This window comes from Mirounga angustirostris, unplaced genomic scaffold (genome assembly GCF_029215605.1).
Source record: "Mirounga angustirostris isolate CCGP_5_RB_7025 unplaced genomic scaffold, mMirAng1.0.hap1 SCAF_10, whole genome shotgun sequence".
Lineage (NCBI taxonomy): Eukaryota > Metazoa > Chordata > Mammalia > Carnivora > Phocidae > Mirounga > Mirounga angustirostris.
Genome location: NW_026991718.1, coordinates 59,218,481 through 59,233,056, shown reverse-complemented (window position 1 = coordinate 59,233,056; position 14,576 = coordinate 59,218,481). Strand labels below are relative to the sequence as shown.

At 40.1% G+C, this 14,576-nt stretch overlaps 1 long non-coding RNA gene across 3 annotated transcripts in view; it reads right to left on the bottom strand.

Moving 5' to 3' along the window:
• Positions 1 to 14,576, bottom strand: part of LOC123851265 (uncharacterized) — a 167,438-nt gene that overhangs the window by 42,503 nt on the left and 110,359 nt on the right. For 2 of the 3 annotated variants that reach the window (XR_010405678.1, XR_006792517.3), the window contains one exon: positions 2,237 to 3,090. The exons of the other annotated variant lie outside the window; for it this stretch is intronic. This is a non-coding gene — a long non-coding RNA (uncharacterized LOC123851265). Of the gene's footprint in view, positions 1 to 2,236; positions 3,091 to 14,576 lie in introns of those variants that run through there. 3 annotated transcript variants of the gene reach the window in all.

Genomic DNA, 14,576 nt, shown 5'->3' with positions numbered 1-14,576 from the left:
CTGCTCTCCCGTTCACTTTAGTTCCTTGCTCTTCCTCAGCAAGCCCACTTGCAACCCCAGAGCCTTTGCATGCACTGCTCCCTCTATCCCCAGAAATCCACATAACTCACTCTCTCACATTCATTAGTGTCTTGACTCAATTCTCACTTTCTCAGGTTGGCCTTGTCAAGAAAACTGTTATTGACTCTACTTAAAATTGCACCCCCTGCCCCTCCACACTCCCTATCCTCCTTTCCTTCTTTATTTTTCTTTATAGCACTTATCACCATCTATGGTGATGACATATATTTTACTTATTCACTTTGTTTACTGGTGGTCTCTCCCCACTGGAAGGTAAATTCCATGAGTAGGGACTTTTGTTTGATCACTGCTCTATCCTCAGTGCCCAAAGAGTACCTGGCACAGAGCAAGCTCAACAAATATGTTTGTTTTTTTTTAAAGATTTTATTTATTTATTTGAGAGAGAGAGAGAGATCATGAGCAGGGGGGAAGGGTAGAGGGAGAAGCAGACTCCCCACTGAGCAGAGAGCCCGATGTGGGACTTGATTCCAGGACCCTGGGATCATGACCTGAGCCAAAGGCAGATGCTTAACCGACTGAACCACCCAGGCACCCTCAACAAATATATGCTGAATAAATGATTGAAAGGCTACTCAGCCGGTAAATGGTGAAGGTGGAGATTCAGAAGTTAGGTCTCCTAATGTGAAACTTGGCTCTCTTTTCTCAACTCCATGCTGCCTCTGGAAAGAAAAAGATTTTCTTTCAAAAGCTAACACAGGAAAGTGTTAATGGAAGGGAATGTGAAAACCTTGTCAACAATCCTTCCACAATATTTGGTAGGTCTGAGCCTTACTAAAATATCATGAACCAATTGAAGATCTGCAAAGAAAGATGTGGAGAGCTCAGAAAAGCCAAAATAATTGAACAAGTATTTGAGAGAAGGTTAAAAGTTGGGGCTGTTGAAATGGTAAAAGTAAAGGCTAAGGGGATAAAGGGATCAAAATGACTTCAAGCATTTAGAAACTTAAAATGAGATTCTTAAATGACAATTTTTGGTCATTTCTACCAAGGATGGAAGAAGATGAAATGGGCCTTTGTTAAACATGAGAAAGATTTTATTGACTCTAAAAGTGTCTGAACTTGTAAGGTTGTAAAGCCTACTTCATGTTGAACTATAAAAACAAGTAGTTAACACCAGCTATCTGTTCACTCATTCATTCATTCACTTAACAAGCATTCTCTAAAGTGCTTTACTGTGTACCATTGAGGGTTCTAGAACTCTATCTTTGGGCATACAACAGTGAATAAGTAAGACACACAGAGTCTTGTCATGAACTTAGCAAATGTTTTAGATGCTGTATTGGGGCCCATCTAGTGCCAGATTTCTTGTGACCTCCACCAGTTATTAATTCTCTGAGTAGATTAAAAAAATAGAAGTTTTAATTTTTATTTAGTTTCCTGAATTCACAAATCTTTAAAATTCAGAAGGTATGACAGTCTTCATCCCCTGACCCCAGCCAGCAGTTCTCTATCTCAGAAGCAAACAATGATAAGTTTCTTGTGTTTTCAGGGGCACCTGGGGGGCTCAGTTGGAAGGGCATGTGACTCTTGATCTTGGGATTGTGTGTTCAAGCCCCATGTTGGGTGTAGAAATTATTTAAAAAATTTTTTTTTAAAATTTCTTGTGTTTTCAGAAACTATCAGTCTATAGTTTATGGTCTGTAAGTATACAAGTAAATATGCATATATTTTCTTCCCTTCCCTCTATCCCCTAACTTCCCACCACCTGTTTTTTGACACAGCTGCTAGCCCATTTCACTTTACAATATATCATGGCAATCTTTCCCTATCAGTATAAACATCTTCCTCTTCCTTTCTAGAGGCTACATAGTATTCCATTGTATAGTGGACCATAATTTATTTTACTAGTCTCCATCCGATGGACACTTGTGTCTAATCTTTTGTTAATATATATTGTTAATTAACATTCTTGAAGACACATCATTTTCCACATATGTGAATACCAATAGGATAAATTTCTAGTTACATTGTTGGGCTAAATGGTATGTACATAAGTCATTTTTTTTTTTTACTTTTTTTTTATTGGGGTAAAATATACATTTAAAATTTACCATCTTAACTATTTTTAAGTGTACACCTCTGCAGCATTAAGTATATTTACACTGCTGTGAATAAACATATGTCATTTTGACAAATATTGCCAAACTGCCCTCTGTGATGATTGCATCTATTCATACTTTCACCAGCATTGTATGAGAAAGGGCTCTTCATGTAGATGGTACTGAAAAAACAGAGTGCCTGTGATTAACTGGGAGATGCTGTAGCTCAGAGAAGAAAGGGCACAGGTTCTGGAATTTAATCCTGGATCTGATGCTTGCCAGCTGTGTGCTCTTGAGCATTACTTAATTCCTTGGGGTTTTGTTTCCTCATATCTAACACTAATCTCATAGAGGGGTAAGGATTCAAAGGGCCCAGAATAAGGGCCAGGCATATAGCAGGCACTTAATAAATAATGGCCATTAGCTATTATTATGAGTTGGGCCCTTCACCAATCAGTCTGCACGTACAAGTTATTTAACAACTCTGAGAGCTAATTTTCGTATGTGTAAAATGATAGGAGACTGATTATCCTAATTGTTGTCTATTAACTCATAGGAATACTATTTAGTTATTAAATGGTCAAGGTATTTTGAAAGGCAGTGTAGGGTAGTTAAGCATATGGACTCCAAAGCCAGATTGCCTGGGTTGATTCTTGCTGTTGCTACTTACCAGCTGTGTAACCCTGGGCTAGATCCTTGACATCTGTCTTAGTCATTTTGGGCTGCTATAACAAAGTACTATGGACTGGTTGGCTTATAAACAACAGAAATTTATTTCTCACAGTTCTGGAGGCTGGAAGTCCAGGATCAGGGTGCCAGCACAGTCAGATTCTAGTGAGAGTCCTCTTCCAGGTTGCAGACTACTAACTCCTTGTTGTAGCCTCACTTGGTGGGATGAGATCTAGCTAGCTCTCTGGTCTCTTCTTATGTGAAGACTAATGCCATTCATGAGTGCTCCATCTCAGATTGGCTGCAAAAGGGAGGGGAGAGAACCTGTTTTATGGTTTTAAAACATGAACTAGATTTTTTGACAATTCTCTCATCAAAAGGTAGATCCCCATCCCCTGAATTTTAACTATCAGAACATGGTGGAAGTGATGTGGACTCAGACCTCAAGAAACTGGTACCTTCTACTTTCTGTCTCACACACTCACTTTTTTTCTTTTTTTAAGATTTATTTATTTATGTGAGAGAGAGAGAGTGGGGGGAGGGGCAGAGGGCGAGAATCTTGAAGCAGACTCCACTCTGAGTGTGGAACCTGACGTGGGGCTCGATCCCATCACCCTGGAGATCATGACCTGAGCTGAAACCAAGAGCTGGATGCTTAACTGAGCAACCCAGGTGCCCCTCACACACTCATTGGTTTTTTTTTTAAAGATTTATTTATTTGACAGAGAGAGTGTGCTCACAAGCAGGGGGAGGGGCAGAGGGAGAAGCAAACTCCCCAGTGAGCAGGGAGCCTGACAAAGAACTCGATCCCAGGACCCAGAGATCAGGACCTGAGCCAAAGGCAGATGCTTAACTGACTGAGCCACCCAGGCGTCCCCCACACACTCACTCTTGAATGAAGCCACAATGTTTGTCAGAAGTCTAAGTAGCCTGAGGAGAGGTCCATGTGGAGAATAATCAGGGCCTCACTCATAGCCCCAGCTGACAGCCAGTATTAATATGCCAACATGAAGTGGACCTTCTAGTCCCCCAGTTGAGCCAGCCTAACTGATAACACATGGTGCAGAGATGATTTTTCCCTGCTGATTTTTGTCCAAACTGTAGCACTGTGCACAAAATAATGATTGTTGTTAAGTATGGAATTTTGGGGTAGCTTGTTACACAGCAGTAAATAACTCACACAAGGGGGAAATGAATTGAAGGAGAGAATTTGCTTATATATTTGCTTGCTTGTCTTTATGATGGAAGAAACTTGAAAATGATTACATTGAAAAAAACCACCACACTTGGAGGACCTTGCCCTAAGGCCTCTATTTTCGAAGTGAGGTGGGAGGTCCTTCCCATGGGATGATAGGGTTGGGAGCTTGTACCAGTAGTGAAGGGTTAAAATAGTTGTCATGGGGACTAGAAGAAGTTGGGTGGAAAGAAGATGGCATGAAGGTGGGAACAGGAATGTATAGTAAACAAGTCATCAGGGGAAGGGTCCTGGAGAAGCTGGCCTTTGAGCTGGACGTTGGAGGATGAGTAGGATTTTGGCAGCAAAGGAGAAGTGGGGGAAGAAGAGTTTGAGTAAATAAATAAAGAGAATGGAAATGGATGAGCTTTTTGAGAATCTATGCATTTACTCTTTTAACAATTATTTTTGAACCCCTATTATGTACTAATGGCCAGGTGTTTGTTGCTGAGAGTACAAGTGGTGAGCAAGACACAAAAGACCCTGCCCATGCAAGGCTCACAGTCTAGGGAGATACAAGGAATAAATTGAAAGACTAACACATAAAATTAAGGTAATTAAGAATTGTGATACCTGTGATGAAGGAAACAAAGGGTTGCCATATAGTATTAAAAGAGGATAATCTGGGGCACCTGGGTGGCTGAGTCATTAAGCATCTGCCTTCAGCTCAGGTCATGATCCCAGGGTCCTGGGATCGAGCCCCGCATCGGGCTCCCTGCTCAGCGGGAAGCCTGCTTCTCCCTCTCCCACTCCCCCTGCTTGTGTTCCCTCTCTCGCTGTGTCTCTCTCTGTCAAATAAATAAATAAATCTTTAAATAAATAAATACATAAATAAATAAAAGAGGATAATCTCCTTAGATGTGGTCAGAGAAAGCCTCCAGAGTAAGTGACATTTAAACTGAGCCATGAGGGGCACCTGGGTGGTGCAGTCAGTTAAGCATCCGACTCTTGGTTTCGGCTCAGGTCGTGATCTCAGGGTCCTGAGAACAAGCCCCTCGTCGAGCACTGCACTCAGCATGGAGTCTGTTTTAGATTCTCTCTCTCTCTCTGCCCCTCCCGCTCATGCTCACACACATACTCTGTCTCTCTAAAATAAATAAATTAATTAAAAAAATAAATAAACTGAGCCATGAATGAAAAGGAGTGTCTGGAAAAGAATGTTCCAGGCAGTGGGAAGGCATGTGCAAAAATCTGAGGCAAGAGCAAGGTAGATGAGATTGAAGAGAAGGTAGGAAGGGGCCAGATCTTCATGGGGCTTTCCAGGTCTGCTTAGGTATTGATTTTATTCCCAGTGCAATAAGAAGCCACTGAAGATTTTAAGCATGGAACTCAGATTATCCAGTTTACATTTGAAGAAGATCCCTGTTTCTAGGGATGCCTGGAGGTGTGGTAGTGAAAACTTATTTTTTAAAAAGGAAGTTTTCATTGATTTTACTTTTTTTTTTCTTTTTCACTAGAGAGGGTTTTGTTGTTGTTAAACCTGAGTTTTAAAGCCAGGTCCTAACCATGTGGGGATTAAAAAAAATAAAATCAATGAAAACTTATTTACTTTATGTTTCATAATTTGAGGTACCCTGGAGTGCTTTGGCATTGATTGATGTCACGTTGCTTCAGAGATATGACATATGAAATCAGAGAATATTGACCCAGATGTACAGATGTCTTAAATATTCAATATTTAAGGAGAAAAGACATTATTTATAATTGTACCACAGGAAAGAAAGAAAGACAAAATTCTTAGGAATAAACTGAACAAGAAATGTACAGGACTGGGGCGTGGGGCTCAGCTGGTTAAGCATCTACCTTCAGCTCAGGTCATGATCCCAGAGTCCTGGGATCGAGCTCCCGATGGGGCTCCCTGCTCAGAGGGGAGCCTGCTTCTCCCTCTCCTCCCCATGCTCTCTCTCACTATCTCTGTCTCTCTCTCTCAAATAAATAAATAAAATCTTAAACAAAAAATGCATAGGATCTATTTGGATAAAAGTTTAAAACAATTCTGAGAGAATCAAAAGGCTTTACAGAGGGTGCCTGGGTGTCTCAGTTGGTTATGCGTCTTCCTTTGGCTCCAGTCGTGATCCCGGGGTCCTGGAATCAAGTCCCACATCCAGCTCCCTGCTCCGCGGGGAGCCTGCTTCTCCCTCTGCTTCTGCCTCTCTCTCTCTATCTCTGTCTCTCATGAGTAAATAAAGTCTTTAAAAAAAAAAAGGCTTTACAGATAGGACTGCCATGTTCTTGGAATGAAGACTCAACATCATAAAGATATCAATTCTCACTAAATTAATCTAAAAAATATTTACCACAATCCCAATAAAAATACCAAAAGGATTATTTTTCTGGGAACTTGACAAGCTGATTCTAAAGTTCATATGGAAAAATAAACAAGCAAGAATAGCCAGGAAAATTCTGAACAGGAAGGATATTGAGGGGAGACTGTCTTACCAGTGTTAAACCATATTATTAGGCTTCAGTAATTCAATCTGTGGTGCTAGTGCCCGTACAGACATACAGATCAAAGGATAAAAACAGCAAGTAGAGGAATAGGCTCAAATACATAGAGAAATTTAATATATGATAAAGTAACATTTGCAAATTGGGGAAAATATGGATTGTTCAATAATGATTTTAGGACCACTGGGTAGATATCTAGAAAAAAGTAAAATGGATCCCAATTTAACCTTTTAGAATCTGTTTTTTATTTTTATTTTTTATTTTTTTTAATTTTTTTTTTAAAGATTTTATTTATTTATTTGAGAGAGAGAGAGAATGAGAGAGCACATGAGAGGGGGGAGGGTCAGAGGGAGAAGCAGACTCCCTGCCGAGCAGGGAGCCCGATGCGGGACTCGATACCGGGACTCCAGGATCATGACCTGAGCCGAAGGCAGTCGCTTAACCAACTGAGCCACCCAGGCTCCCTGTTTTTTATTTTTAGATTAAACTCTACGCCCAACATGAGGCTTGAACTCATGACCCAAGATCAAGAGTTGCTTGCTCTACTGACTGAAGCAGCCATGTGTCCCCCAATTTAACTTTTTTAATATCAGAGTAAGTTCCAGTTGGACTGAAGATTTAAATATAAAAAATAAAACCATGGAAGTACTGGAGCAAAGTATGTGAGATATTCTGGTATAACCTCCTGGGGGGAAAGGCCTTTCTTGTTTTTGTTTGTTTTTTGTTTTTTTTACAGATTTTATTTATTTATTTCACAGAGAGATAGCAATAGCAGGAACACAAGCAGGGGGAGTGGGAGAAGGAGAAGCAGGCTTCCCGCCGAGCAGGGAGCCTGATGTGGGGCTCGATCCCAGGACCCCAGGATCATGACCTGAGCCGAAGGCAGACGCTTAACGACTGAGCCACCCAGGCACCCCCGGAAAGGCCTTTCTAATGAAGACTTAAACCCAGAATCTCTGAAAAAGTTAATACATGTGATAATGTGAAAATAAAAATATGCTGCATGGTCTGTAGAGCATGCGACTCTTGATCACAGGGTCATGAGTTCAAGCCCCATGTTGGACATGGAGCCTACTTAAAAGTAAATATGCTACATGATAAAAAGTAAAAAACAGAGTCAATGACCAACAACAAACTGGGAAAAAGGTGTGTGATGCATTGCATGAAGGTTAATTTCTTTGATATGTAAAAACTCCCACAGGGGCGTCTGGGTGGCTCAGTTGTTAGAAGTCTGCCTTCGGCTCAGGTCATGATCCCAGGGTCCTGGGATCGAGCCCCGCATCGGGCTCCCTGCTCGGTGGGAAGCCTGCTTCTCCCTCTCCCACTCCCCCTGTTTGTGTTCCTGCTCTCGCTATCTCTCTGTGAAATAAATAAATAAAATCTAAAAAAAACCAACCAACCAACCAACCAACAAAAACAAGAAAGGCTTGTGTTCCCTCTCTTGCTGTGTCTCTGTCAAATAAATAAAATCTTTAAAAAAATAAAAAAATAGAAAAAAACTCCCACAAATCCATCATCAAAAGACCAAAAGACCTGGTGTTAGACAAAGGCTATAAAAGGGCAAAGGATATAAAAATGTAGCTCACAGAAAAGGCAATACAAATCATGCTTGCACAAATGAAAATATGCACTCATTCTTAAGAGAAATGGAAATTAAAATCAAAATTACAAATGCAAATGTCCATTGACCCATCAATTTGCCTTCTGGGAATTTAGCCTACAAATGCTAGCACATGTAGGAAATTGCACAAGTACAAGATTACTTAACTGACAGCATTACTTGTAAGAGCAAATCAATTATGGTACAATGTGCAATAGAATACTATTGAACTGTTGTTACAAAAGAAGGAAGGGTCTGTCCACAACCTGAAATGTAGAGTTCTGCAAAGATATATTGTTAAATGACAAAAGGAAAGTGCAGAAGAGTATGTATAGTATTCTGCTTTTTGTGTAAAAAGATGGGAAATAAAAGAAGTTCATTGGCTTATAAGCATAAATAAATTCTAGAAAGTTATATAAGAACAAATAATAAAGGTTAGTTCTTGGTGACTGGAGACATGGGCGAGAGAGAAACTTTTATTTTTAAATTAATTTTGGACCATGTAACTAATTTCTCATTAGAAAATTAAATTTAAAAAATAAGGAGGCCTATAAATTCTGACATGGGATCTCCAAGATTATAATCTCTAAATTAAGTGAAAAATCAAGGAGCAGAATAGTAGTCATAATATACTATATTGTATATCTCTACCCCCATATCTTCCTTCACACGTACACGTTCATAGATGCACAAACCATCTCTACGATTACATGCAAGAAAGTTCTATCATGGGTTGCTTCTGAGGTGGGGAACTGGATGGCTGGGGACCAGAAGTGGTGGGGACACATTTTCCTCTATACCTTTTTGTCCCTTTTGAAATTAATATGGGCTTTACCTATGTAATAACATAGAATAACATATGTAAAATGGCAGCAAACATATAAGCAGACCCTCTGTGACTGGCAGGGGGCGGAGGTGGGTATGCATAGTGACTGACCACCCCAAGAGTATGGGACTTGAAAATCTATTCGCTGATCTCGTTATCTCTAATGTCCTTCCCAGCACCAAAATTCTTCTTTCTTTAAATGTTTTATTGTAGGGGCGCCTGGGTGGCTCAGTTGGTTAAGCGACTGCCTTCGGCTCAGGTCATGATCCTGGAGTCCCGGGATTGAGTCCCGCATCGGAGTCCCTGGATCGAGTCCCGCATCAGGCTCCCTGCTCGGCAGGGTGTCTGCTTCTCCCTCTGGCCCTCCCCCCTCTCATGTGCTCTCTCTCATTCTCTCTCTCAAATAAATAAATAAAATCTTTTAAAAAATAAAATAAATAAAATAAAATAAATCTCTTAAAAAAATAAATGTTTTATTGTAATATAATTGACAGCAGCACCAAAATTCTTTTTTTTTTTTTTTAAAGATTTTTTATTTATTTATTTGAGAGAGAGAGAATGAGAGAGAGCACATGAGAGGGGGGAGGGTCAGAGGGAGAAGCAGATTCCCTGCCGAGCAGGGAGCCCGACGCGGGACTCGATCCAGGGACTCCAGGATCATGACCTGAGCCGAAGGCAGTCGCTTAACCAACTGAGCCATCCAGGCGCCCACTGATCTTATTTTTTATTTTTATTTATTTTTATTTTATTTATTTGAGAGAGAGAGAATGAGAGAGCACATGAGAGGGGGGAGGGTCAGAGGGAGAAGCAGACTCCCCACCGAGCAGGGAGCCCGACGCGGGACTCGATCCAGGGACTCCAGGATCATGACCTGAGCCGAAGGCAGTCGCTTAACCAACTGAGCCACCCAGGCGCCCAACACCAAAATTCTTAATCCCTAGCTTGACTATAAACTCTTACAGCATCGGAACTACGTTTTTTAGTCTCTCGACTCCGGCATGCACGTCTCTCTGCCAAGTTTGGTGCCCTGTTAATGTATGCTGCCTGCCTAGGACACAAAATCTGAGGCAGACTTTGACAGAAAAGTCTAACTCCTCCTAGCTTCACATTCCAAAAGGCTAATGCCAACTTGATTGGCTCAGTCGATCGACAGTGCTTGGCCAGGGTAGACACTCAGTGAAAACTGACTGCTTAATATAATCAGTGGCTGAGACAGCTGGCGCGAAACTACAGCAGCGATCTTAGAATTTCCTGTTGTGACCCATTTTGGGACTGTGTTTGATTCTGTGCTTAGCACTGCACCAGGCAATTGGAGCGATCAAAGAAATTCTCTAGAAATCTCCTTACCTGACATTTTAGTAGGTTCTTCATACAAATAGTTGTTAAATAACAATTATCTGGGGAGCGGGGAGAAATGCGAAAGCAGTTGAGGGAGAAAGCTCCTTAGGCAGGCTTTCACAGTAAGCACCTCAACTGTCAAATCAGCTTTGACGGATCCCATTTTCCAGGTTGGGATCCTTTTTATTTTGAATGAATTAGCAAAACTAACAGGGTTGACTAACATGCTGGCTCCATTGCCCACAAAGCTGATATCTCAATACTTCACAGTTTCCTTAAGGCAAAAAACAGGCAGTTCAGTTTTTTTTTTTTTTTTTTTAGCTAGATGCTATGTAGATCTTAGGATTTTTCCTTCTGTTTTAAAGTTCTTTTGTTTGGGAAAATTGAGGCTTGACATTTTTATGATTAAACATTTCCCTCTCCCAAGGCCTATACACCTGGTAAAAACACTGTCCAAAGAGTTAACAGGATTAATCACTATATTATTTACAATTTTAATATTTTATTTGTGGCTGTGGTTTAGACAACAGAAGGGAACCGATAATTACTCTCCAACTGCATGATGATTGCCATGTGGTTCCCTCTTGCACAGTTTCCATATAATTAGAGCTATGTGTGCCCTGCAAAACAAAGCATCATATCCATTTGGAAGCATGAAATTAAATTTCGCGGATTGAGGGTAACAATTTCAGTTTTAAGAAATTGATTTCTTCAAGCATTTCTTTGGGAAATCCGGAATATCTCTTCCAAGATGTAGAAATGCCTTAGGTTTCTGATTACAGTTCAGTATGAATGGAGATTTTTCTGTCAAACTTGGAATTTAAATTTATCTTTCTGAGTAGAGGTTTGTGCTAGGCTACAGTTCTGAGGATGTTGAGAATGGGCCCTGCCCCTCAGCGTCCTACCTCAGAGTACTCTGGGAAAAGACGACCTCTGGACAGGGTCTGGAATTGGAGGGGCTGGGGTGTCTCAGAGGCCCAGACAGAGAATGAATGGTCCAGAGAAGTTTGTTGACCCCAAATGAATTGTGTTGTTTCTTTCTGTCCTTTAGAACTCCCCATAAATTGGTACTACTTGAGGTCTAATTGTATTCAAATGAACCTTAAAAAAAAAAGCCCAGATTTTTTCTTATGGATGATCTTTTGGTTAGGTATGTGAATAGTATCCTAGGTTTAGAGGAGAAGATCTGGCTGGCCAATTGAACTCAAGGTGTGTACTAAGAATGACCAGGAGTACTTTCATCATTGGTATCAATTTTAAAAGTTAAAGCCTGAGTTTCCTTTTCCCTAAATCAGGGAGCATCCTAGGATTCCTGTGCTCACTGTATTTCCTGATTCTCCCAATTCCTAAATTCTCAAAATTTCCCAAATTGTCCAAACCCTCCATCCTCTACATCTCTTTATTGACTTGGTCTTCTGGACTGAGGGTCTCAGCTTCCCAATCAGCCCTTTCTGTGCTTCCTAAGGAGCATCTCCAGCTCTGTTTAGGGAAAAAACACTACTTGGGAAAATTACACTCTAGAAAGCACCAATTTATGCTCTTTCTTGATATGTATAATAAGTATGTACATTCCTTTGTCCCACCTTTACTAACACTGGGTATTAAAATTTTTTAAAAAGCAATTTGCCAGGGGGTGCCTGGCTGGCTCAGTCAGTAGAGCATGTAACTCTTGATCTTGGGGTTGTGAGTTTGATCCCCATGTAGGCAAAGAGTTTACTTAGATAAAAGCAATTTGCCAATTTGATTAATAAAAATGGTATTTTGTCATTGCATAAATTTGTATTTCTTTTTATTATTAGGCAGGTTTAAAAAAAACGATCTTTTTTGGCATTTTGCATTTCTTCTTGTAAATTGCCTGTTTGTTTTTTTGTACATTTTTCCTTGGGTGCCCATCATTTTCTGAAAGATTGGTAAATAGTGGTTGATACAATTTTTGAGCCTTGCTTTCAGATATTATGTCTTGATTTTAGAGAAAACTTCTACATTAATGTTTTCAATTTATAGCAGACAAAGCTCTTTGCCTCTATATGAAGTTCACGTACACAGGGTACCAGTTTAATCCCAGACAATCTTTCAGGAAATTTAATTTACAATATGCTGATGGCCTCTTTGGAGTTTTAAGCTTCATCCCACATTTTTACACATTTACTAGATCATTTAAGGTTTATTTTTCCCCTCTACTTGCCAAGTGAATCATATTTCCTTCATCTTCTTACATTTACAAATGTCTTAGATTTCTCAAAATTATTCTCTCAGTCTGGTGTCTTTCATTTTGAGACTTGTCACTAGGGAAGGGAGCTAAGAGTATTGGAATGCTCTATAAATCCTGCCAGGCTGTTCCTTTCCATCTTCACCTTCCAGAGGTTTGTGGGTGGAGAGCTGAAGATGTCATCAGCTGCAGGAGTGTCCCTGGCCAACTGCTGCAAGTTGCAGACACTGCGTGCAGCTTGCTAGAGATCGAAAGACACCACGCTGGCCCTCTTCCAGATTTGGCCAAAAGTTTGTCTTTCTTCTCTTTTTTTTTTTTTTCAAGATTTATTTATTAGAGAGAGAGAGAGCACAAGCAGGGAGAACAGCAAAGGGAGAGGGAGAAGCAGACTCCCCGCTGAGCAGGGAGCCCGATGAAGACTCCATCCCAGGACCCTGGGATCATGACCTGAGCAAAGGCAGATGCTTAACAGACTGAGTAACCCAGGCACCCCTCTTCTCTTATTTTCCTTAAATGATTTATTAATCAGTCCCTCCCAAGCCCTCTCCCAGTTCCATCACATGTAAGTTAAGCAAAAATGTTTTATTTATTTATTTATTTTTATTTTTTAAAAGATTTTATTTATTTATTTGACAGAGAGAGACACAGCGAGAGAGGGAACACAAGCAGGGGGAGCGGGAGAGAGAGAAGCAGGCTTCCCACTGAGCAGGGAGCCCGATGCGGGGCTCGATCCCAGGACCCTGGGATCATGACCTGAGCCGAAGGCAGATGCTTAACCGACTGAGCCACGCAGGCGCCCCAAAAATGTTTTATTTTTAACTTATATTTTAACATTGCAAGAATAGAACAAGAATTCCCTTTACCCAGATTCCCCAAACATAAATATTTTAGTATAAAAAATATATATTTTTTAAAGATTTTATTTATTTATTTGACACAGAGAGAGAAAGCACAAGTAGACAGAGAGGCAGGCAGAGAGAGAGGGAGAAGCAGGCTCTCCACTGAACAGGGAGCCGGACACGGGGCTTGATCCCAGGACCCAGGGATCACGACCCGAGCCAAAGGCAGCCGCTCAACCGACTAAGCCACCCAGGCGCCCCTAAAAATATTTTTATAAAATAAAATATATTTACACTTAAATAAATGTTTAAACTAAAATGTATTTATACTTCATTTATATATACTTTTTGTTCCTGAACAGTTTGACACATGATACATATATGATGATGCCCCTTTACCCCTAAATAATGTGTACATTCTAATATATAAGATTTTTCTCTTATACAAGCATAGCACTATTATGTAAATCAGGAAATAGAAATATTATATCCTAATAATAATTGTTATTAATATTATTATTCTAATCAAGCATCTATTTGAATTTTATCAAGTATCCTATCACTAAACCAAAAAAAAAGTTTAGGGTAAAAGTGTTTTGATTGATCATCTAGATTAGTGGTTTTCTTTTCTTTTTTTTTAAGATTTTATTTATTTGAGAGAGAGAGAGAAAGAATGAGCGGGGATGGGTGTGGGGGTGGTGGGGAGAGGCAGAGGGAGAAGCAGACTTCCCGCTGAGCAGGGAGCCTGACGTGGTGCTTGATCCCAGGACCCATGAGACCATGACCTGAGTCAAAAGTAGCCGCTTAACCAACTGAGCCACCCAGGCATCCCTTAATATGTGTTCTTGCTAATTGTACAAAAAGTATAAATACTTTACATTTAAACCTATAAAATAAAATAATGCTTTTTATCTTTTTCTTTTTTGGTGTGTGTTGGTCATTTTCCACATTTGCTTTATCATTTTCAGTCTGTATATCTATCTATTTATTTATTATTATTTTTTTAGATCTAGTATTTATTTTGTTTCTTTTTAAAATTTTTAATTTAAATTCAATTAATTAACATATAATGTGTTATTAATTTCAGAGGTAGAGATCAATGATTCATCAGTCTTTTTTTTTTTTTAAGATTTTATTTATTTATTTAATTGACAGAGAGTGAGAGAGGGAACACAAGTGGGAGAGGGAGAAGCAGGCTTCCCGCCGAGCAGGGAGCCCAATGCGGGGCTTGATCCCAGGACCTTGGGATCATGACCTGAGCTGAAAGTAGTTGCTTAACCGAATAAGTCACCC